Source organism: Schistocerca gregaria, unplaced genomic scaffold (genome assembly GCF_023897955.1).
Source record: "Schistocerca gregaria isolate iqSchGreg1 unplaced genomic scaffold, iqSchGreg1.2 ptg000333l, whole genome shotgun sequence".
Classification (NCBI taxonomy): Eukaryota; Metazoa; Arthropoda; class Insecta; order Orthoptera; family Acrididae; genus Schistocerca; species Schistocerca gregaria.
Window position 1 is genome coordinate 9176987 of NW_026061799.1, and position 23786 is coordinate 9200772.

At 25.9% G+C, this 23786-nt stretch overlaps 1 long non-coding RNA gene and 1 pseudogene across 2 annotated transcripts in view; both read right to left on the reverse strand.

The window, feature by feature from the left end:
- LOC126306432 (uncharacterized) overlaps window positions 1–23786 on the reverse strand; it is a 122510-nt gene that overhangs the window by 25725 nt on the left and 72999 nt on the right. The window lies entirely within an intron of this gene.
- On the reverse strand, window positions 2931–4339 carry LOC126306409 (NADH-ubiquinone oxidoreductase chain 5-like; annotated as a pseudogene).

Sequence of the window (23786 nt, forward strand, 5' to 3'; positions counted from 1 at the left end):
TCAAAAAAATAGTTATAAATAAATACTTTAACATAAAGATAAACCAAAAGAATTAAAAAAATCATTACCATGAGAACGAATTATTGAAACTAAAATAGAAAGACCTAAAGCACCCTCACAAACAGAAAAAACTAAAAAAATAACAGGAAAAAAATAATCATAATCAAACTCAATAAGAAAAACAATAACTAACATAAATAAAGAAAGAACAATATATTCTAATCTCAAAAGAACCATTAATAAATGTTTATGTTTAGAAGAAAAAACATAAACACCAGCAAAATAAATCAATAAAGAAGTAAAAAAAAAGAATATAAACATTAGTTTTAATAGTTTAAAAAAAACGCCGGTCTTGTAAACCGGAAATAAGTCCAGCCCCCACTTTTAAAACTTCAGAGGTGGAAAAGCTTCCATCATCGGTCCCCAAAACCGGTATTTTAAATAAACTAACCCCTGAAATGATCAAAATAATAATTATATCATTATCAAATGTAATAAATATTAATTTTATTAAATTAAGACACCCAATATCAATAATGCTTTTTATTATCCTTCAAACCTTCCTAGTTGGATTAATAACAGGAACAATAATAGAAAGATATTGATTATCATATATTTTATTTTTAACATTTCTTGGTGGTATACTAGTATTATTTATTTACATTACAAGAATTGCATCAAACGAAATATTTCAGCCTAAATCAATCACTATAATTATTACATTAATAATGTGAGTATTTATCATATTAATATTAATTATTCTAGATATATCTATATTTATAGACTTTTTCAAAAACACCGAAACTATAAATATTGATAATTCAATCAATTATCAAGAAATAACAATATCTTTAGAAAAATTATATAATAGACCAACATTCATTATTACAATAATAATAATAATTTATTTATTTTTAGCACTACTAGCAGTTGTTAAAATCACCAATATTAATCAGGGACCTATTCTTAAAATAAGATAATTACTAATGAATAAACCCTTACGATTAAGACATCCTTTATTTAAAATTATTAATAACTCTTTAATTGACTTACCTGCCCCAACAAATATTTCATTTTGATGAAATTTTGGATCCCTATTAGGGTTATGTTTGGTAATTCAAATCGTAACTGGACTATTTTTAGCTATACATTATACATCAAATATTGAAATAGCATTCAGTAGTGTAGTACACATCTGCCGAGACGTAAATAATGGTTGAATTATCCGAACCTTACACGCAAATGGAGCATCTATATTTTTTATTTGTATTTACTTACATGTAGGACGGGCATTTACTATGGATTAATTTATCCTGCTCATTTTATTTTTATATATATATATATAATAAATAATTTATATTAATATATTACATTTAATTGAAATTAAAGTATTATAAGTTCATCTTACCATTATCAATTGATTATTTTAATGCAATTATTTACCTAGGATTATAGCTACTTATGTTTTTAGCTTAAAATAGGTTATTATAATATAATAAATATAATAATATGTAATTTAATATTTAATATTATTATAATTGGATATAATAAATAAAATTATTAATTTAAATGTAAAATATTATAATTAATATAATTATTTATATCCAATAGGAATTCAACCCTTTAACCCTATACAAATTCCATTACTTAATACAGCTATTCTTTTAGCATCAGGAGTAACAGTAACATGAGCACATCATAGTTTAATGGAATCTAATCATACTCAAGCACTACAAGGATTATTCTTCACAGTGTTATTAGGACTATACTTTACAATACTTCAAGCATATGAATATTGAGAAGCACCTTTTACCATTGCAGATGCAGTTTATGGATCAACATTCTTTGTTGCAACAGGATTCCATGGTTTACACGTAAGTATTGGAACAATCTTTTTATCAACATGTCTACTTCGACACTCAATAAATCAATTTTCACCAAGACATCACTTTGGATTTGAAGCAGCAGCATGATACTGACACTTCGTAGACGTAGTATGATTATTCTTATATATCTCTATTTATTGATGAGGTAGATAATTGTTTTTCTAGTATAAATAGTAGATTTGACTTCCAATCAGAAAGCTTGATATAAATCAAGAAAAACAAGTCCAATTCTATCAACAAGAGTTTTCATTAGATTTATTATTCCAATAATTGTTATAATCCTGGCAACAACACTATCAAAAAAATTAATTAATGATCGAGAAAAAAGATCACCATTTGAATGTGGGTTTGATCCAAAAAGATCAGCACGAATACCATTCTCAATACGATTCTTCCTAATCGCAGTAATCTTTTTAATTTTTGATGTAGAAATTGCACTAATTCTACCAATTGTAATTATTTTTAAAACTTCAGACATTATAATCTGAACAGTATCAACAATATTTTTTATTCTAGTTCTATTAGGAGGACTATACCATGAATGAAACCAAGGAGCATTACAATGAGCAGAATAAAGGGTTGTAGTTAAATATAACATTTGGGTTGCATTCAAAAAGTATTGATATTATCAATCAACCTTAAATAGAATAAGAAGCGAAATATTGCAGTCAGTTTCGACCTGGAAGATTGGTATGTACTACCCTTATTCTTATTAATTGAAGCCAAAAAGAGGCGTATTACTGTTAATAATATAATTGAACTATAATAGTTCCAATTAAGGAAATGTAAAGCCAATATGAAAGCTGCTAACTTTTTATATTAGCGGTTAAACTTCGTTAACATTTCTAAAATTTATATAGTTTAAATAAAACATTACATTTTCACTGTAAAAATAATATATCTATATTTATAAATACTTAAAAGTAAAAATACTTCCTTAACATCTTCAGTGTCACGCTCTAATTATAAGCTATTTAAGTAAACGAAAAACAATATTACCAAAATAAATATTCAAAAAATAAAAGTTAAAAGATAAATCTTGAGATTAGAATCATATCAACCTTGAATATAACCAATTAAATAAATAAATAATCTATATAAACCTTGACCACCAAGTAATTCACCTCAACCATAATCAAATGACTTAGATGAATAATAACCTATTTTTAAAGGAATATATCTAATAAACTTAGTTGAAAGAAAAGGTATAAATCATATAGAACCAGCAAATCTAACAAAAGAAAGTATACTTAAAGAAAATAAATTATGAGAAAAATCAAAATTAGAAATAAGATAACCTAAATAAGCACCTAAAATAACAACTGTAATAGTTAAAAACTTTAAATAATAAGGTAAAGCAATCACATGAGGAATAGGAAAAATTAATCAAGATAAAAGACTACCACCAAAAACAGCAACAAACAATAGACCAATTATTCCAAATGAAATATAATAACCCTTATCATCAAAAGAAAATCTAGAATAAAAATTATTATCACCAGATATTGAATAATAAAACAAACGAAAAGAATAAGAAGCAGTTAAACCAGTAGAAAAAAAATAAAGAAAAAAAATTAAACAATTAATTCATCTTAAACAAACCATTTCAAGAATTAAATCCTTTGAATAAAATCCCGCTAAAAAAGGTATTCCACACAAAGATAAACTAGAAACATTAAAACAAACTGAAGTTAAAGGTATGAAATTAACAATTGATCCTATAAAACGAATATCCTGAGAATCCTTCAAATTATGAATTATTGAACCTGCACATATAAATAATAATGCCTTAAATAAAGCATGAGCCAATAAATGAAAAAATGCAAGCTTTAGATAACCTATAGCCAAAATTCTTATTATTAAACCAAGTTGTCTTAAAGTAGAAAGAGCAATAATCTTCTTTAAATCAAACTCAAAATTAGCGCCCAATCCAGCCATAAATATAGTTATACAACCAATTAAAAGTAAAAATCAACCACAATTATAAGTATCCAATATTGGTCTAAAACGAATTAATAAATAAACACCAGCTGTAACAAGAGTAGAAGAATGAACTAAAGCAGAAACAGGAGTAGGAGCTGCTATAGCAGCAGGAAGTCATGAAGAGAAAGGAATCTGAGCTCTCTTAGTTATAGCTGCTAAAACAATTAATATAGTAATGAGCTTTATTTCAAAAGAATTAGAAATAAAATCATAATAATAAATATAATTTCAACCACCAAAATTTAACATTCATGCAATAGAAATTAAAATAGCAACATCACCAATACGATTAGAAAGTGCAGTTAATATACCAGCACTATAAGATTTTACATTTTGATAATAAATAACTAAACAATAAGAAACTAAACCTAAACCATCTCAACCTAATAAAATTCTAATTAAATTAGGACTAATAATTAAAAAACCTATAGAAAGAATAAATATTAAAACAATAATAATAAAACGATTTATATTCGTTTCACCAGATATATAATCCTCTCTATAATAAATAACCAAAGAAGAAATATATATAACAAAAGATATAAAAATAAGAGATATTCAATCCAAAATTAAAGTTATAACAACTATAGGACCATTTAAATTGAAAAGCTCTCACTCAACAAAAACTCTATAATCAATTATTAAATAATAAATACCTAAAATAAAAATAATAGTTCTCGAAATAAACAAAGAAAAAAAAACTCAAAGAACAAATAGAAAATAAATTCACGGCCTAAGATGAAAAACTTCATATCATTGATTCCACAAAACAATATTTTTAATTAAAATACTTAAGCAAACTAAACAAAGAAATATTCACCCTTTAAACAGAGAATATTTAAAGGCAATCAATGTAAAAGTAAAAGATGATATTCACGAAAATAACCAAGAGAACAAGTATAAACACCAGAATAATAATTCCCATGCTGAGAATAAGAATATATATACAAAGTATAAACAGCTCTAAAAAAAGATAAAAAAATCAAAGCAAAGAATCTAAAAGAAGATCAAGATATAATTCTATTTAATAATCTAATTTCACCTACCAAATTTAAAGAAGGAGGAGCAGCCATATTTGATGATCTTAAAAGAAATCATCATAAAGCCATTCTTGGCATCAAATTAATTATACCCTTGTTAATTAATAATCTTCGTCTACCTAAACGTTCATAAATAATATTAGATAAACAAAATAAACCAGAAGAACATAAACCATGACCAACCATTAGAGAAAGAGAACCTACACAACCTCATCAATTCATAGTCATCAATCCACCAATAACCATTCTTATATGAGCAACAGAAAAATATGCAATTAAAGACTTTAAATCAACCTGACGAAAACAAATAAATCTTACAATAACACCCCCAGATAAACCTAAAGACAATCAAAAATAATTAAACTTTAAACCCAAATAAGAAATAACCTTTATAACACGAAAAATACCATAACCACCTAACTTTAATAAAACACCAGCAAGAATTATTCTACCTGAAATAGGGGCCTCTACATGAGCCTTAGGAAGTCATAAATGAACCAAAAACATAGGTATCTTAACTAAAAAAGCCAAAATTATAAATACATAAAACATAAAATAATAAGAACCAAAATCAACCAATAAAGGAAAATATAAAGTATTAGAAAAATCATAAACCTTAAATAAAACTAATAATAAAGGTAATCTAGCAACCAAAGTATAAAAAATTTAATAAACACCAGCCTGCAAACGCTCAGGTTGATAACCCCAACCCAAAATTAAAAGTAAAGTAGGAACTAATCTAGCCTCAAAAAAAATATAAAAAGAAAGAAGACTTAATGTAGCAAATGAACAATAAAGCATAATTATTAAAATCAAAACCATAAAAACAAAAAAATTAGAATGATATGAACTTAAATAAACTGAACCTCTAGCAGTGATTATTAAAGAACAAATCCAAAAACTAAGTAAAATTAAACTAAAAGAAAAATAATCAATACCAAAATAATATCTAATTATATTCAAATCAGCATATGAATAAACACAAATTATAAAAACAAAACCCGACAGAAACATTAAAGAATGAACCAACCATCAACAATTATTTAATAAACAAAGAGGGATCAAAAAAATAGTTATAAATAAATACTTTAACATAAAGATAAACCAAAAGAATTAAAAAAATCATTACCATGAGAACGAATTATTGAAACTAAAATAGAAAGACCTAAAGCACCCTCACAAACAGAAAAAACTAAAAAAGTAACAGGAAAAAAATAATCATAATCAAACTCAATAAGAAAAACAATAACTAACATAAATAAAGAAAGAACAATATATTCTAATCTCAAAAGAACCATTAATAAATGTTTACGTTTAGAAGAAAAAACATAAACACCAGCAAAATAAATCAATAAAGAAGTAAAAATAGAGAATATAAACATTAGTTTTAATAGTTTAAAAAAAACGCCGGTCTTGTAAACCGGAAATAAGTCCAGCCCCCACTTTTAAAACTTCAGAGGTGGAAAAGCTTCCATCATCGGTCCCCAAAACCGGTATTTTAAATAAACTAACCCCTGAAATGATCAAAATAATAATTATATCATTATCAAATGTAATAAATATTAATTTTATTAAATTAAGACACCCAATATCAATAATGCTTTTTATTATCCTTCAAACCTTCCTAGTTGGATTAATAACAGGAACAATAATAGAAAGATATTGATTATCATATATTTTATTTTTAACATTTCTTGGTGGTATACTAGTATTATTTATTTACATTACAAGAATTGCATCAAACGAAATATTTCAGCCTAAATCAATCACTATAATTATTACATTAATAATGTGAGTATTTATCATATTAATATTAATTATTCTAGATATATCTATATTTATAGACTTTTTCAAAAACACCGAAACTATAAATATTGATAATTCAATCAATTATCAAGAAATAACAATATCTTTAGAAAAATTATATAATAGACCAACATTCATTATTACAATAATAATAATAATTTATTTATTTTTAGCACTACTAGCAGTTGTTAAAATCACCAATATTAATCAGGGACCTATTCTTAAAATAAGATAATTACTAATGAATAAACCCTTACGATTAAGACATCCTTTATTTAAAATTATTAATAACTCTTTAATTGACTTACCTGCCCCAACAAATATTTCATTTTGATGAAATTTTGGATCCCTATTAGGGTTATGTTTGGTAATTCAAATCGTAAGTGGACTATTTTTAGCTATACATTATACATCAAATATTGAAATAGCATTCAGTAGTGTAGTACACATCTGCCGAGACGTAAATAATGGTTGAATTATCCGAACCTTACACGCAAATGGAGCATCTATATTTTTTATTTGTATTTACTTACATGTATACTTATATATATATACATACCTGAATAATTGGTACAGTGATTTTATTTTTAGTTATAGCAACTGCATTTATAGGATATTTCTTACCCTGAGGCCAAATATCTTTTTCAGGTGCAACAGTAATTACTAATTTATTATCAGCAACCCCATACTTAGGAACAGATTTAGTCCAATGAGTATGAGGAGGATTCGCTGTTGATAATGCAACATTAAATCGATTCTTCACATTCCATTTTGTATTACCATTTATTATTGCTGCTATAGCAGCAATTCATTTATTTTTTCTTCACCAAACAGGATCTAATAATCCTCTTGGACTAAATGGAGATATTGAAAAAATTCCATTCCATCCATACTTTACCTTTAAGGATTCTATTACATTTGTAATAATAACATCATTATTAATTATACTATGTTTAATTAATCCTTACCTATTAGGAGATCCAGATAACTTTGTACCTGCCAACCCATTAGTAACACCAGTTCACATTCAACCAGAATGATATTTCCTATTTGCATATGCAATTCTACGATCTATCCCTAATAAGTTAGGAGGTGTTATTGCATTATTTTTATCAATTAGAATCTTAATAATTTTACCATTTTATAATAAAACACCATTCCGAGGCATTCAATTTTACCCTATTAATCAAATTTTATTCTGAATTATAGTAGTTGTTGTATGCTTACTAACGTGAATTGGTAAACGACCTGTTGAAGAACCTTATATTATAACAGGTCAAATCTTAACAATTATTTACTTCCCATATTTCTTAATTAATGTCCATGTCGCAAACGCATGAGATAAATTAATTAAGGAATAAAGTTAATTAGCTTAGGAAAAGCATATGTTTTGAAAACATAAAATTAGAAGTTTAACTCTTCTATTAACTTTTCTCAAAAAATTTCACTAAACAAATGAGATAAATAAAATCTTTAAACCAACAAAGAAAATAAAAAAATTCAAAGATAAAGGTAAAAAACTTTTTCAAGCTAAGTACATTAATTTATCATAACAGAACCGTGGTAATGTTCCACGAACCCAAATAAAACCAAAAGATATAATAGCAAGCTTAATAAAAAATATAAAAGAATAAAAATCACCGCCCAAAAAAATTAAAGCCAATAACATTCTTATGAAGACAATTATAGTATATTCAAATAAAAAAATTAAAGTAAAACCACCCGCACCATACTCAATATTAAATCCTGAAACTAACTCAGATTCCCCTTCAGCAAAATCAAAAGGAGTACGATTAGTTTCAGCTAAGCAAGAAGCAAAACAAGCTAAAGCTAAAGGAAAAGAAATAATAATAAATCAACAATAAAGCTGATAGTTTATAAAATCAAACATATTAAAACTACCAATTAAAATAATTAAAGACAATAAAATTAAAGCTAAACTAACTTCATAAGAAATTGTTTGAGCAACAGAACGAAGAGAACCTAATAATGAATAATTTGAATTAGAAGATCAACCAGCAATTATAACAGTATAAACACCTAATCTAGTACAACATAAAAAAAATAAAAATCCATAAGAAAAAGAACACATATAAGTTAAATAAGGAAAACTTACTCAATCGGCTAAAGAAATAATGAAATTAAAAACAGGGGAAAAATAATAAAGTAGGTAATTAGATATAATAGGAATTGGCTGCTCCTTACAAATTAACTTAATAGCATCTCTAAATGGCTGAGGAATTCCAACAAAACCTACCTTATTTGGACCCTTTCGAATCTGAATATAACCTAAAACCTTACGCTCTAATAAAGTTAAAAAGGCAACACTAATTAAAACACAAATAACCAATAAAAGAAAATTCAAAATAAATATAAATAAATCATAAAGTATCAATACTATTTGTTGAAAAAATCTACATAAATGAATTCTAAATTCAACACATTAATCTGTCAAAATAGTAAATAAATTAATATTAATCAATATAACAAAAAATATTTTAACCATATGGTCCTTTCGTACTAATATGGATTAACAATCTTAGGATAGAAACCGACCTGGCTCACGCCGGTCTGAACTCAGATCATGTAAGAATTTAAAGGTCGAACAGACCTAATCATTGGGCTCCTGCACCCAAAATTTTTCTTAATCCGACATCGAGGTCGCAATCTGCTTTGTCGATATGAGCTCTCAAAAACAATTACGCTGTTATCCCTAAGGTAACTTAATCTTATGATCATAAATTATGGATCAAAATAACAAACATAAATAAATGATATAATAATGAAGAGTTTATCTATTCTTCATGTCACCCCAACAAAACATCATCATTAAATATAGAAAGACAAACAAAAAACTATATAAAAGTAAAATGTCAAGCTCTATAGGGTCTTCTCGTCCTAAAGAAGAATTTAAGCCTTTTGACTCAAAAGTTAAATTCAAAAATTTATTAAGAGAAAGTTGATATCTCGTCAAGCCATTCATTCCTGCCACTAATTAAGAGACTAATGATTATGCTACCTTTGCACGGTCAAAATACTGCGGCTCTTTAAAAATACGCTCAGTGAGCAGGCCAGACCTCAAAATATAAACAAGAGGACATGTTTTTGATAAACAGGCGGAAATCAATTTTGCCTAGTTCCTTATAATAAGTTCACAAGGTAAAAATTTCATACAAATAAATATACTAATTCTATCATTATTACAAAAATTTTAAAATTAAATTAATAATCTTAATAAAAAACCTAAAATATTTATAAAATCAAAATAAAAAATAATGAACTAAAACGTAATCTTAAAGATAGCTGGTTTAAAGCTTACTATTATATTTCTATAAAATAAATTATAGGTTATTAACTTCAAAGCTTATCCCTTAAAGAATAAATAAGTTAATATTTTTACTTAAAAAATTAAATAAAAACAAATAACTTTAAAAAATTAAATTTTTTCTTAAGAAACTAGATATCTTGGGAAACGATTAACATCTCATTTCTATAAATAATTTAATAATAATTATGATACATTTACTATAAAATATTTATAAATCAACCCAAATCGAGACAAGTAAAATAAATACTAAAATTTTGATAAACCCTGATACAAAAGGTACAATAAATAAAATCTACTTAAAAAAATTTAAAATAATATTTCATAAAACACTTACATTACCAATAAACTATAATTTAAAAAATCAATTCTATAAAATATACTAAGACAAAAATACAATAAAATTATTTATATTAAATAATTAAATAAACAAAAAATAAATATAATAAAATAAATAATCAAGATATCCTGATTTGCACAGAAAAATTTTCAGTGTAAATGAAACACTTTACTAATAAGTTATATCTTGAAACTCTTCCTAGATACACTTTCCAGTACATCTACTATGTTACGACTTATCTCATCTAAATTGAAGCTACTTTAAATTAAAATAGAATAATCAATAATGAGAGCGACGGGCGATGTGTACACATCTCAGAGCCAATATCAGTTAAATTAAATAAATTAAATTACTATCAAATCCACCTTCATTAACAGTATTTCACTATCAAATCCGTTATAAACAAAAATCTATTGTAACCCACCTCCTCTTAACTATAAGCTGCACCTTGACCTGAAATATTTTATAATTATAAATCTTGAGAATTATAACTCTAAAAAGATTCTCTGATAACGGAGATATACAAACAAATAAATTAAGTAGAGTAAATCGTGTATTATCAATCATGGGGTAGGGTCCTCTGAATGGAATGAGATACCGCCAAATTCTTTGGGTTTAAAGACCTTAACTAATAGTACCCTGGTAAATATAATTAACATTTAAAATAATAGGGTATCTAATCCTAGTTTATTATTTAAATATCACAGATTCATAAAAAGGGCCACAAATAAATTTTAACATTTCACCTTACAAATTTATATTTCAACCCTAATAATATAAACAACTGTTTTAACCAATAATATTCACTAGTATCAATCGTATAACCGCGGCTGCTGGCACGAATTATGCCGATACTAAATCAATTGCTAAATCCAAAATCACTTGATAATTAAATCAAATTACTGCAAAAAGAACATTTAGTCTAACAAAACTTACATATAATACAAAGAAAAAGTGAATAAACAAGCAAGAATAAAACTTTTAAAAATAAAAAATAAGAAAATTTTAAATCTATTAATTCAGGAAAAAATAAAAGATTCAAATATTTAAAGAAAAAAAAAGAAAAAAACAACAAACATTAACAAAAAAAAAGAAACGCCCCTATGTATGACCACAACAACTTCTCTATTATATATAATTAAAGATTAATATGGAACATGTATAGCAATAAATGTATTATATTCTTTCTTATTTAATCTTTCTTTTCACTAATAAATAAAGAAAGATTAAATTATATAATAAATATATTTTATACAATTATGTAATTTAATATAATATGTTATTAATATGAATTCTTTTTTTTATATTAAGTTAACTTTCCTATATATTAGTTAAATAATCTAATTATAGATAATTTACATAATTATATTATTATAATTAATATAATTATTTATATTAATTATAATATTTTATATTTAAATTAATAATTTTATTTATTATATCCAATTATAATAATATTAAATATTACATTACATATTATTATATATATTATATTATAATAACCTATTTTAAGCTAAAAACATAAGTAGCTATAATCCTAGGTAAATAATTGCATTAAAATAATCAATTGATAATGGTAAGATGAACTTATAATACTTTAATTTCAATTAAATGTAACATATTAATATAAATTATTTATTATATATATATATATATATATATAAAAATAAAATGAGCAGGATAAATTAATCCTAATTAAACAAAATAATACATAAAAGAATTTCAAAAAAAAACTTTCGATTTATATATTAAATAAATGAAGTGCCTGATTAAAGGGTTACCTTGATAGGGTAAATAAAGTAAATAAAATTACCTTCATTAAAATTACATAAGATAGAATTAAACTACCTCCTTTAGTATCAAAAACTAACGTGCATCATACACCTTAATGTAAAAAGGTAAGCTAAAGAAGCTAATGGGTTCATACCCCATTTATAGAGGTATCAATCCTCTCCTTTTTAATGACCAACAACTCTACAAAACTTCTCTTCCTATCAACATTAATGATAGGAACGATCCTGTCCATTTCATCAAATTCCTGATTTGGGGTTTGAATAGGACTTGAGATCAACTTACTTTCATTTATTCTGCTCCTAACAAGAAATAAAAATATAATAATAAATGAATCATCAATTAAATATTTTATTGTCCAAGCAATAGCATCGACAATAATATTATTTTCAATTTTGCTGATTCAAATAAAATATCCCATGGGATGGGAAACAGAATTTATCCCATCAATAATAATTAGATCTAGACTATTATTAAAGATTGGAGCTGCACCTTTCCATTTCTGATTTCCAGAAGTTATAGGAGCATCAAGATGAAATAATTGTTTAACATTAATAACATGACAAAAAATCGCCCCAATAATGGTCTTATCTTATTGTATTCTATTAAGAACTTTTATTTGAACAATTATTATCTTAAGAATTATTATTGGGGCAATAGGAGGTTTAAATCAAACATCCTTACGACAACTTTTAGCATATTCATCAATCAGACATCTAGGTTGAATAATTAGATCATTAACAGTCAGAGAATACATCTGAGAACTATACTTCATTAGTTACTCACTATTAAGATTAATTATAGTTTTATTATTTAAGCAAATAAATTTATTTTTCATAAATCAAATTTATTCAGCCAGAAATATAAAAACCGAAATTAAATTCGTAATATTCTTATCTTTATTATCTTTAGGTGGACTACCACCATTCCTTGGATTCTTACCAAAATGAATTGTAATACAATCATTAATAGAAAACAATATAACAACTATTATAACTATTATAGTTGTATTAACTACAATTACACTCTACTACTATATACGTATTAGATTCTCAGCTCTAATTATATCATACACAGAAAATTCGTGATCTATAAAGATAAAGTCCCAAAAATCAGGAATCATTCTTCCTATAACAGTAATAATTTCAACAATAGGATTGATTTCAACATCAACCTTAATTTCATTATACTAAGGACTTAAGTTAATCAAACTAATAACCTTCAAAGTTATAATTAAAAGAATAATCTTTTAGGCCTTAGTAAAATTTTACACCTCTAGAATTGCAGTCTAGAATCATAATTGAATATAAGACCTAAATATGATAAGAGAGAAAACATCTCATAAGTAGATTTACAGTCTACCACCTAAAATTCAGCCATCTTACCGCAAAAATGATTATTCTCAACAAACCATAAGGACATTGGTACTTTATACTTCATATTTGGAGCATGAGCAGGAATAGTAGGAACATCAATAAGAATACTTATTCGTGCTGAACTTGGCCAACCCGGATCTCTAATTGGGGATGACCTGATTTATAATGTTATTATTACAGCTCACGCATTCGTAATAATTTTCTTTATAGTAATACCTATTATAATTGGTGGATTTGGTAATTGACTTGTTCCACTAATAATTGGTGCACCAGATATAGCATTTCCACGAATAAATAATATAAGTTTTTGATTACTACCACCTTCACTAACCCTTCTTCTTACATCTTCTATAGTAGATAATGGTGCTGGTACAGGATGAACAGTTTACCCTCCTCTAGCAGGAGCTATTGCACACGGGGGTGCATCTGTAGATCTAGCTATTTTTTCACTGCACTTAGCAGGTGTATCATCTATTCTTGGTGCAGTGAATTTCATTACAACAGCAATTAATATACGATCAGAAAGTATAACTTTAGATCAAACACCTTTATTTGTATGATCTGTAGCTATTACAGCATTACTTCTCCTTCTTTCACTTCCAGTTTTAGCAGGAGCTATTACTATATTATTAACAGATCGAAATTTAAATACATCATTCTTTGACCCTGCAGGAGGGGGTGACCCAATTCTATATCAACATCTATTTTGATTCTTTGGACACCCAGAAGTTTATATTTTAATTCTACCGGGGTTCGGAATTATTTCACATATTGTATGTCAAGAAAGAGGAAAAATTGAATCATTTGGAACATTAGGTATAATTTATGCTATACTATCAATTGGACTAATAGGATTTATTGTATGAGCACATCATATATTTACAGTAGGAATGGATGTTGACACACGAGCATATTTTACATCAGCAACAATAATTATTGCTGTACCTACAGGAATTAAGGTATTTAGATGATTAGCTACATTATATGGAACTAAATTCAAGTTCAATCCACCATTATTATGAGCTCTAGGATTTATTTTCCTATTTACAATTGGTGGATTAACAGGATTAGTATTAGCAAATTCATCACTTGATATTGTATTACATGATACATATTATGTAGTAGCCCACTTTCATTATGTATTATCTATAGGAGCAGTATTTGCAATTATAGGAGGTGTCATTCAATGATATCCACTATTTACAGGATTAACTATAAATAATACATGATTAAAAATCCAATTTACAATTATATTCATTGGAGTAAATTTAACATTCTTTCCTCAACACTTCCTAGGATTAGCAGGAATACCTCGACGATACTCTGACTACCCAGACGCATATACATCATGAAACGTAGTATCAAGAATTGGGTCTACAATTTCTATTGTAGGAATCATTATATTCATTGTAATTATATGAGAAAGAATGATTACAAACCGAGCAATTATATTTAGAGCTAACATAAGAAGATCAACAGAATGACTACAAAATGACCCTCCTGCAGAACATAGTTACTCAGAATTACCATTAATCTCTAGATTCTAATATGGCAGATTAGTGCAGTAGATTTAAGCTCTACAAATAAAGGATTGACCTTTTATTAGAAAATATTTATTAATGGCAACATGATCAAATTTATCTCTTCAAGATGGAGCTTCACCATTAATGGAGCAATTATCATTCTTTCATGATCATACTATGGTCGTATTATTATTAATTACAGTAATTGTAGGCTATGCCCTAAGTTATATATTATTTATTGCCTATACTAACCGTAATATACTTCATGGACATTTAATTGAAACAATCTGAACAGCTTTACCAGCAATTACATTAATTTTTATTGCCCTTCCATCATTACGACTATTATATTTACTTGATGATTCAGTAGATGCAATAATTACAATTAAAACCATTGGACGACAATGATATTGAAGATATGAATATTCAGACTTCATAGACGTAGAATTTGACACTTATATAACACCAGAACAAGACCTAGAAAATGATGGATTCCGACTACTAGATGTAGATAACCGAACAATCCTACCAATAAATACAGAAGTACGAGTATTAACAAGAGCATCAGATGTTCTACACTCATGAGCAGTTCCTGCATTAGGGGTTAAAATTGATGCAACGCCACGTCGGTTAAATCAAGGAACATTCACAATAAATCGACCTGGATTATTCTTTGGACAATGCTCAGAAATCTGTGGAGCAAACCACAGATTTATACCAATTGTAATTGAAAGAACTTCAGTAAATTTATTTATTAAGTGATTATCTAAGATAATTTAAGGAGTTAGTTAAAATAAATAACATTAGAGTGTCAATCTAAAGTAACTAAAAAAAATTAGTGCACCTTGAAATTCATCAGATGACTGAAAGTAAGTAATGGTCTCTTAAACCAAATAATAGTAAATTAACGACTACTTCTGATGGGGAAATTATATCCAAATCCCTCAAATATCCCCTCTTATATGATTCTCACTATTCATTATATTTTCAGCTACATTAATCTTGTTTAATCAAATAAACTTCTTCTCATTTAAACCTAAACTTATTAAAAGAGCAGAAAAAGGAACAATTGAAATAAAAAACTTAAATTGAAAATGATAACAAATCTATTCTCAACATTTGACCCATCAACTAACATCTTTAATTTATCATTAAATTGAACTAGAACATTTCTAGGACTATTATTAATCCCATCACTATTTTGACTTACACCATCACGAATTAACATTATCTGAAATAAACTAAATTTAACCTTACATAATGAATTTAAAACACTTCTTGGACCAAAATCATTTAATGGAACAACATTCATTTTCATCTCAATTTTTATTATAATATTATTTAACAATTTCATAGGATTATTCCCTTATATTTTTACTAGAACAAGACATTTAGAATTAACATTTGCAATTGCCCTACCTATATGGCTAAGATTTATATTATTTGGATGAATTAACCATACTAATCATATATTTATTATATTATTTAATCTTTCTTTATTTATTAGTGAAAAGAAAGATTAAATAAGAAAGAATATAATACATTTATTGCTATACATGTTCCATATTAATCTTTAATTATATATAATAGAGAAGTTGTTGTGGTCATACATAGGGGCGTTTCTTTTTTTTTTGTTAATGTCTTTAATTATTTAATATAAATAATTTTATTGTATTTTTGTCTTAGTATATTTTATAGAATTGATTTTTTAAATTATAGTTTATTGGTAATGTAAGTGTTTTATGAAATATTATTTTAAATTTTTTATGTAGATTTTATTTATTGTACCTTTTGTATCAGGGTTTATCAAAATTTTAGTATTTATTTTACTTGTCTCGATTTGGGTTGATTTATAAATAATTTATAGTTAATGTATCATAATTATTATTAAATTATTTATAGAAATGAGATGTTAATCGTTTCCCAAGATATCTTAAGAAAAAATTTAATTTTTTAAAGTTATTTGTTATTATTTAATTTTTTAAGTAAAAATATTAGCTTATTTATTCTTTAAGGGATAAGCTTTGAAGTTAATAACCTATAATTTATTTTATAGAAATATAATAGTAAGCTTTAAACCAGCTATCTTTAAGATTACGTTTTAGTTCATTATTTTTTATTTTGATTTTATAAATATTTTAGGTTTTTTATTAAGATTATTAATTTAATTTTAAAATTTTTGTAATAATGATAGAATTAGTATATTTATTTGTATGAAATTTTTACCTTGTGAACTTATTATAAGGAACTAGGCAAAATTGATTTCCGCCTGTTTATCAAAAACATGTCCTCTTGTTTATATTTTGAGGTCTGGCCTGCTCACTGAGCGTATTTTTAAAGAGCCGCGGTATTTTGACCGTGCAAAGGTAGCATAATCATTAGTCTCTTAATTAGTGGCTGGAATGAATGGCTTGACGAGAAATCAACTGTCTCTTAATAAATTTTTGAATTTAACTTTTGAGTCAAAAGGCTTAAATTCTTCTTTAGGACGAGAAGACCCTATAGAGCTTGACATTTTACTTTTATATAGTTTTTTGTTTGTCTTTCTATATTTAATGATGATGTTTTGTTGGGGTGACATGAAGAATAGATAAACTCTTCATTATTATATCATTTATTTATGTTTGTTATTTTGATCCATAATTTATGATCATAAGATTAAGTTACCTTAGGGATAACAGCGTAATTGTTTTTGAGAGCTCATATCGACAAAGCAGATTGCGACCTCGATGTTGGATTAAGAAAAATTTTGGGTGCAGGAGCCCAATGATTAGGTCTGTTCGACCTTTAAATTCTTACATGATCTGAGTTCAGACCGGCGTGAGCCCGGTCGGTTTCTATCCTAAGATTGTTAATCCATATTAGTACGAAAGGACCATATGGTTAAAATATTTTTTGTTATATTGATTAATATTAATTTATTTACTATTTTGACAGATTAATGTGTTGAATTTAGAATTCATTTATGTAGATTTTTTCTACAAATAGTATTGATACTTTATGATTTATTTATATTTATTTTGAATTTTCTTTTATTGGTTATTTGTGTTTTAATTAGTGTTGCCTTTTTAACTTTATTAGAGCGTAAGGTTTTAGGTTATATTCAGATTCGAAAGGGTCCAAATAAGGTAGGTTTTGTTGGAATTCCTCAGCCATTTAGAGATGCTATTAAGTTAATTTGTAAGGAGCAGCCAATTCCTATTATATCTAATTACCTACTTTATTATTTTTCCCCTGTTTTTAATTTAATGATTTCTTTAGCCGTTTGAGAAATTTTTCCTTATTTAACTTATATGTGTTCTTTTTCTTATGGATTTTTATTTTTTTATGTTGTACTAGATTAGGTGTTTATACTGTTATAATTGCTGGTTGATCTTCTAATTCAAATTATTCATTATTAGGTTCTCTTCGTTCTGTTGCTCAAACAATTTCTTATGAAGTTAGTTTAGCTTTAATTTTATTGTCTTTAATTATTTTAATTGGTAGTTTTAATATGTTTGATTTTATAAACTATCAGCTTTATTGTTGATTTATTATTATTTCTTTTCCTTTAGCTTTAGCTTGTTTTGCTTCTTGCTTAGCTGAAACTAATCGTACTCCTTTTGATTTTGCTGAAGGGGAATCTGAGTTAGTTTCAGGATTTAATATTGAGTATGGTGCGGGTGGTTTTACTATAGTAGAATTGTCTTCATAAGAATGTTATTGGCTTTAATTTTTTTGGGCGGTGATTTTTATTCTTTTATATTTTTTATTAAGCTTGCTATTATATCTTTTGGTTTTATTTGGGTTCGTGGAACATTACCACGGTTCCGTTATGATAAATTAATGTACTTAGCTTGAAAAAGTTTTTTACCTTTATCTTTGAATTTTTTTATTTTCTTTGTTGGTTTAAAGATTTTATTTATCTCATTTGTTTAGTGAAATTTTTTGAGAAAAGTTAATAGAAGAGTTAAACTTCTAATTTTATGTTTTCAAAACATATGCTTTTCCTAAGCTAATTAACTTTATTCGTTAATTAATTTATCTCATGCGTTTGCAACATGGACATTAATTAAGAAATATGTGAAGTAAATAATTGTTAAGATTTGACCTGTTATAATATAAGGTTCTTCAACAGGTCGTTTACCAATTCACGTTAGTAAGCATACAACAACTACTATAATTCAGAATAAAATTTGATTAATAGGGTAAAATTGAATGCCTCGGAATGGTGTTTTATTATAAAATGGTAAAATTATTAAGATTCTAATTGATAAAAATAATGCAATAACACCTCCTAACTTATTAGGGATAGATCGTAGAATTGCATATGCAAATAGGAAATATCATTCTGGTTGAATGTGAACTGGTGTTACTAATAGGTTGGCAGGTACAAAGTTATCTGGATCTCCTAATAGGTAAGGATTAATTAAACATAGTATAATTAATAATGATGTTATTATTACAAATGTAATAGAATCCTTAAAGGTAAAGTATGGATGGAATGGAATTTTTTCAATATCTCCATTTAGTCCAAGAGGATTATTAGATCCTGTTTGGTGAAGAAAAAATAAATGAATTGCTGCTATAGCAGCAATAATAAATGGTAATACAAAATGGAATGTGAAGAATCGATTTAATGTTGCATTATCAACAGCGAATCCTCCTCATACTCATTGGACTAAATCTGTTCCTAAGTATGGGATTGCTGATAATAAATTAGTAATTACTGTTGCACCTGAAAAAGATATTTGGCCTCAGGGTAAGACATATCCTATAAATGCAGTTGCTATAACTAAAAATAAAATCACTGTACCAATTATTCAGGTATGTATATATATATAAGATCCATAGTAAATTCCCCGTCCTACATGTAAGTAAATACAAATAAAAAATATAGATGCTCCATTTGCGTGTAAGGTTCGGATAATTCAACCATTATTTACGTCTCGGCAGATGTGTACTACACTACTGAATGCTATTTCAATATTTGATGTATAATGTATAGCTAAAAATAGTCCAGTTACGATTTGAATTACCAAACATAACCCTAATAGGGATCCAAAATTTCATCAAAATGAAATATTTGTTGGGGCAGGTAAGTCAATTAAAGAGTTATTAATAATTTTAATTAAAGGATGTCTTAATCGTAAGGGTTTATTCATTAGTAATTATCTTATTTTACGAATAGGTCCCTGATTAATATTGGTGATTTTAACAACTGCTAGTAGTGCTAAAAATAAATAAATAATTATTATTATTGTAATAATGAATGTTGGTCTATTATATAATTTTTCTAAAGATATTGTTATTTCTTGATAATTGATTGAATTATCAATATTTATAGTTTCGGTGTTTTTGAAAAAGTCTATAAATATAGATATATCTAGAATAATTAATATTAATATGATAAATACTCACATTATTAATGTAATAATTATAGTGATTGATTTAGGCTGAAATATTTCGTTTGATGCAATTCTTGTAATGTAAATAAATAATACTAGTATACCACCAAGAAATGTAAAAATAAAATATATGATAATCAATATCTTTCTATTATTGTTCCTGTTATTAATCCAACTAGGAAGGTTTGAAGGATAATAAAAAGCATTATTGATATTGGGAGTCTTAATTTAATAAAATTAATATTTATTACATTTGATAATGATATAATTATTATTTTGATCATTTCAAGGGTTAGTTTATTTAAAATACCGGTTTTGGGGACCGATGATGGAAGCTTTTCCACCTCTGAAGTTTTAAAAGTGGGGGCTGGACTTATTTCCGGTTTACAAGACCGGCGTTTTTTTTAAACTATTAAAACTAATGTTTATATTCTCTACTTTTACTTCTTTATTGATTTATTTTGCTGGTGTTTATGTTTTTTCTTCTAAACGTAAACATTTATTAATGGTTCTTTTGAGATTAGAATATATTGTTCTTTCTTTATTTAGGTTAGTTATTGTTTTTCTTATTGAGTTTGATTATGATTATTTTTTTCCTGTTATTTTTTTAGTTTTTTCTGTTTGTGAGGGTGCTTTAGGTCTTTCTATTTTAGTTTCAATAATTCGTTCTCATGGTAATGATTTTTTTAATTCTTTTGGTTTATCTTTATGTTAAAGTATTTATTTATAACTATTTTTTTGATCCCTCTTTGTTTATTAAATAATTGTTGATGGTTGGTTCATTCTTTAATGTTTCTGTCGGGTTTTGTTTTTATAATTTGTGTTTATTCATATGCTGATTTGAATATAATTAGATATTATTTTGGTATTGATTATTTTTCTTTTAGTTTAATTTTACTTAGTTTTTGGATTTGTTCTTTAATAATCACTGCTAGAGGTTCAGTTTATTTAAGTTCATATCATTCTAATTTTTTTGTTTTTATGGTTTTGATTTTAATAATTATGCTTTATTGTTCATTTGCTACATTAAGTCTTCTTTCTTTTTATATTTTTTTTGAGGCTAGATTAGTTTCTACTTTACTTTTAATTTTGGGTTGGGGTTATCAACCTGAGCGTTTGCAGGCTGGTGTTTATTTAATTTTTTATACTTTGGTTGCTAGATTACCTTTATTATTAGTTTTATTTAAGGTTTATGATTTTTCTAATACTTTATATTTTCCTTTATTGGTTGATTTTGGTTCTTATTATCTTATGTTGTATGTATTTATAATTTTGGCTTTTTTAGTTAAGATACCTATGTTTTTGGTTCATTTATGACTTCCTAAGGCTCATGTAGAGGCCCCTATTTCAGGTAGAATAATTCTTGCTGGTGTTTTATTAAAGTTAGGTGGTTATGGTATTTTTCGTGTTATAAAGGTTATTTCTTATTTGGGTTTAAAGTTTAATTATTTTTGATTGTCTTTAGGTTTATCTGGGGGTGTTATTGTAGGATTTATTTGTTTTCGTCAGGTTGATTTAAAGTCTTTAATTGCATATTCTTCTGTTGCTCATATAAGAATGGTTATTGGTGGATTGATGACTATGAATTGATGAGGTTGTGTAGGTTCTCTTTCTCTAATGGTTGGTCATGGTTTATGTTCTTCTGGTTTATTTTGTTTATCTAATATTATTTATGAACGTTTAGGTAGACGAAGATTATTAATTAACAAGGGTATAATTAATTTGATGCCAAGAATGGCTTTATGATGATTTCTTTTAAGATCATCAAATATGGCTGCTCCTCCTTCTTTAAATTTGGTAGGTGAAATTAGATTATTAAATAGAATTATATCTTGATCTTCTTTTAGATTCTTTGCTTTGATTTTTTTATCTTTTTTTAGAGCTGTTTATACTTTGTATATATATTCTTATTCTCAGCATGGGAATTATTATTCTGGTGTTTATACTTGTTCTCTTGGTTATTTTCGTGAATATCATCTTTTACTTTTACATTGATTGCCTTTAAATATTCTCTGATAAAAGGGTGAATATTTCTTTGTTTAGTTTGCTTAAGTATTTTAATTAAAAATATTGTTTTGTGGAATCAATGATATGAAGTTTTTCATCTTAGGCCGTGAATTTATTTTCTATTTGTTCTTTGAGTTTTTTTTCTTTGTTTATTTCGAGAACTATAATTTTTATTTTAGGTATTTATTATTTAATAATTGATTATAGAGTTTTTGTTGAGTGAGAGCTTTTCAATTTAAATGGTCCTATAGTTGTTATAACTTTAATTTTGGATTGAATATCTCTTATTTTTATATCTTTTGTTATATATATTTCTTCTTTGGTTATTTATTATAGAGAGGATTATATATCTGGTGAAAAGAATATAAATCGTTTTATTATTATTGTTTTAATATTTATTCTTTCTATAGGTTTTTTAATTATTAGTCCTAATTTAATTAGAATTTTATTAGGTTGAGATGGTTTAGGTTTAGTTTCTTATTGTTTAGTTATTTATTATCAAAATGTAAAATCTTATAGTGCTGGTATATTAACTGCACTTTCTAATCGTATTGGTGATGTTGCTATTTTAATTTCTATTGCATGAATGTTAAATTTTGGTGGTTGAAATTATATTTATTATTATGATTTTATTTCTAATTCTTTTGAAATAAAGCTCATTACTATATTAATTGTTTTAGCAGCTATAACTAAGAGAGCTCAGATTCCTTTCTCTTCATGACTTCCTGCTGCTATAGCAGCTCCTACTCCTGTTTCTGCTTTAGTTCATTCTTCTACTCTTGTTACTGCTGGTGTTTATTTATTAATTCGTTTTAGACCAATATTGGATACTTATAATTGTGGTTGATTTTTACTTTTAATTGGTTGTATAACTATATTTATGGCTGGATTGGGCGCTAATTTTGAGTTTGATTTAAAGAAGATTATTGCTCTTTCTACTTTAAGACAACTTGGTTTAATAATAAGAATTTTGGCTATAGGTTATCCAAAGCTTGCATTTTTTCATTCTTGGCTCATGCTTTATTTAAGGCATTATTATTTATATGTGCAGGTTCAATAATTCATAATTTGAAGGATTCTCAGGATATTCGTTTTATAGGATCAATTGTTAATTTCATACCTTTAACTTCAGTTTGTTTTAATGTTTCTAGTTTATCTTTGTGTGGAATACCTTTTTTAGCGGGATTTTATTCAAAGGATTTAATTCTTGAAATGGTTTGTTTAAGATGAATTAATTGTTTAATTTTTTTTCTTTATTTTTTTTCTACTGGTTTAACTGCTTCTTATTCTTTTCGTTTGTTTTATTATTCAATATCTGGTGA